Consider the following 3859-nt stretch of genomic DNA (forward strand, 5'->3'; position numbering starts at 1 on the left):
AATAACTACTATGCTTAGGTAATAAAAGTATAGAGTATCGCTTAAAGACTTAAAGCCCTCGCTATAAAGCTATGGTTCGGCTAAGCGCCCTATAATAATAATAATAATAGTTACGCTTATAATTATAACGGCGATATAAAGATAAAAGGAGTTAATCGAGTATACACTAAAAGGAAAGACATAAGAGAGCATTTAACTACGGAAAGAAGGGATACCTTACTAGGAAATATCGCTTAAAAAAGAGAGACGCTAAAGATTAGAAAGAGAACCGTATAGCGAAGGTCTTAGCGGCCTTAGATAATAAGATAACCTATATAGGAGCCATAGATAATAATAAAGACTCGGAAAAAGAATAGCTTTAGTATAAAAACGGGTACTAGAGCCTATTATAAAGGAATAAAGGGATTAGAAAGAGTTTATATTATAGTCGCGTAGTAGTTATTTAGCTTTTATATAAGCGCGGATAAATAAGAAGTTAATTACCGCTCTTATAGATACTAGATATAACTATTACGTGGCTATAAGGGAATATATTATAACGTCTCTCCGCCTTCTATTAGTCGATAAGACCAGAAGACCCCTCTCGGGGTTCTTTAATACTATAGGGTCTACCAAGAGCTCGGGTATCGCTATATACGATCTTAAGATCGGTGGATATATATATTAACTATTTACCTATATAATACTAGGATTAGACTATAATATATTCCTAGGGAAACCTTAGATAGAGTATAACGATATTACCTATTATATAAAGAGGCGTCGCCTGTATTATAGAGTAGCTCGGATATATATCCGACTCTAGGGCGAAGAAAAGCCCGATAATATTAGAGCTATTTATAGAGCTTAAGTGGTAACCGGGTCGGTGTTTACCGGTATTCTATGCCGGTTACGAAGGAAATAGCGGTTTAGAAAAAAGGAACTCGCGCTCTACGTAATTAGTATTAAAGATACCGATAAGGCCCTTTAAGGTAAATCTTTAGTCGACCCTTAGAAGTATATCCTAGAAGAGATTCTATAATAATTTCCTGACTTATTCTCTAATTTATAAGCGAACCGCCTTCCCCCTTATTAACCCGGAGTTAACTATAAGGTGAACCTTATATAAGGGCCCGACGGTAAAGAGCCAGAACTACCCTAGGGCCCTCTTTATAATATATTTAGAGAAGAGCTGCTAGTCCTACAGAAGACCCTTACTAACCTAATCGATAAGGGGTTTATATAAGCTAGTAGCTTCGCCGCCGGAGCTCTGGTTTTATTCGTAAAGAAGCTAGGAGGTGGGCTATTTTTTTTTTTTTGATTCAGGTTTATTAAGTCTATATACAGCCAGAAGCTATAACAGACTTTTCGGAAGTACCGAAGGTATAGTGACTAGGTACAGGACACGCTACGAACCACTTTGGGATAGGAAAGTGCGTGGGAGTATTTACTTAGGAAATACCATATACACTAACCCCTTCACTTCAGCAAATCCACCTCCAGGGAAAAACCGTACAGAGAATCTATGCGGGGAAAAACCTAAAAGCCCCGGTAGCCCCCCCTATACCTTTTTCCTCCCTTCGTGATAACCCCACGCAGGTGGTAGTAGTACCTCCTAGGCTACCTGCTATCTCGATAAGGATAGGTGCCCAGGCTATCGTTATCTACTTAGCAGGGGTTAAAGACTAGCTACCAAGTCTTCTTTGCCGCAGGTAAAAACCGGTAGGGGGAGCGGGATTCGAACCCACGACCTCTAGGGCCTACTAAAGGTTAGTCCAGGTGGTTCACCACTCCACTATCCCCCCGAGGTGGGCTATGATTCTGTTACGATTACTATACCCTAAATACGATTATATAAAAAGACCAATACCCTTTTCTACTGATTATAGAGATACTCCGAAACTTAGAGTAAGCTAAGTGGTTTATAAAACTTAACGTAGTCGCTGCTTTCTATAAGATCCGAATAGCCGCTAGCTATAAGGCGAAGATAGTATTCCGAACCCGTTTTGGCTTATTTAAATAGCTAGTATACCCCTTTAGACTTAGTAACGCCCCCGTGTCCTTTTAATAATATATTAATAAGATACTATAGCGTTACCTTAACGATTTCGTTACCGCCTATATCGATAATATCCTAATCTACGCGAGTAGATCCCTACGCGACTATAAGAAAAAGGTTAAACTAGTACTATAATCGCTAAGCGATATAGGATTAACGCTTAACCCGGCAAAGTACAAGTTCAGCATAAAGACTATAAAGTACTTAGGGTTTATAGTTACCGCCGGTTAGGGTGTTTTATATAACCCTGATAACCTAAAAGCGATCTAAGATTAGGAAGCCCTAACCTTAGTAAAGGGAGTCTAAAGCTTCCTTGGCTTTATAAACTATTATCGTATATTCGTAGAGAACTTCGCTTATATTATAGCCGCCCTAATAAGACTAACGAAAAAGGACTAAGTGTTCTCCTAGGGTCCTAACGAATAGGCGGCTTTCGAAGAAGTTAAGAAGAGGGTTTAGAAGGAGCCGATTTTACGATAATAGGTCTTAAGTAATAAGATCTTTATAGAGACCTACTACTCGGGATTCGTATTAGGAGGTGTATTAGTTTAAGAAAACGAATAGGAATATGGTTATATAATCGCCTACTATTCGTAGCGACTTATAAGAGCTAAGTATAACTACCCTATTTATAATAAGGAGATATTAGCGATTATAAGTTACGTAACGTACTAAAGAGCAGAGCTCCTAAGTTATAGTCGCTTTATGATCCTATCTGACTATAAGACCCTAGAGTACTTTATAATAAAGAAGATACTTAATAAGAGATAAAGCCGATAGGCCAGCGAGCTAGCTTAGTTTAACTTTATACTAGAATACCGTAAGGGTGCTAATAATTATACTACTAATACCCTCTCGCGAAGAGAATAAGACGAACTAAAGGACTTCTTTGATAAACGGGAATAGGCACGGTATATATAGTTAATCCTAGAGACCTTAATCCCCCCTAAAGATCCGCCTCCTTCGCGAGAACCCACGAGTATTTAAAGCTAATAACGAACTATAACAGCTATAGGACGCCACGGTAAAGGAAGATAACTAGTATCGCTAAGCTATATAAGCCGTATCTAAGGGCGATCGATAGTTTCCTCCCTTATTAGGTCTCCGAGCCTAGATTACCGAATACGGGACTATCTTATAAGGACTATTAACATTCCGAGACCGCCTATAGGTACCAGGAGCTGACAAGGTTCTCCGGGATACCGGTACTTACTACGTATTCGCTTAAACAAATTTCACCTCCTTTTCTACCTTTTTTTCCACCTTTTTTTCTACTTCTTTTCTACCACTTTTTCCACCTTTTTTTCCATCACGATATCGTATATTCTTATTAACTAGAGCTTTATGCAAGGAGGTCAAAATAAGCAGTGAATTTATAGTAACGGATATTCGTAATAAACAAGGGAGAGAAAACCTTATCCTGATATATCTATACGGGACATCTACAGCCAAGATCGTGGCGTATACACACTACTATACGGGCTCGCGTAACCTTCCTAATTAGGTATAGGACGCTTGCAAATAGTAGACAGGCCGCTTGTAAATAGTGGTACTCCCTGTTAATATGCTTTACCCGTTTATAAAATTCAGGGTTTTCAGCGAGCTTCGTTACACTCTTACTATCTATTAAGATAGTAGGAATCTTAAGAGTTTTATTATTATTATTATTATTATTATTATTATTATTATTATTATTATTATTGTTATTATTATTATTATTATTATTATTATTATTATTGTTATTATTATTATTATTATTGTTATTATTATTATTATTATTATTATTATTATTATTATTATTATTATTATTATTATTATTAT

At 37.1% G+C, this 3859-nt stretch overlaps 1 pseudogene across 1 annotated transcript; it reads right to left on the reverse strand.

Annotated features, from left to right (window-relative positions):
- Positions 1-1702: 1702 nt before the first annotated feature.
- Positions 1703-1784, reverse strand: ACRALDRAFT_t299 (annotated as a pseudogene). Its single transcript has one exon. The product of its transcript is annotated as a tRNA-OTHER (tRNA).
- Positions 1785-3859: the final 2075 nt, after the last annotated feature.

The sequence above is a fragment of the Sodiomyces alcalophilus genome (assembly GCF_042370955.1).
Source record: "Sodiomyces alcalophilus JCM 7366 unplaced genomic scaffold ACRALscaffold_11, whole genome shotgun sequence".
Lineage (NCBI taxonomy): Eukaryota > Fungi > Ascomycota > Sordariomycetes > Glomerellales > Plectosphaerellaceae > Sodiomyces > Sodiomyces alcalophilus.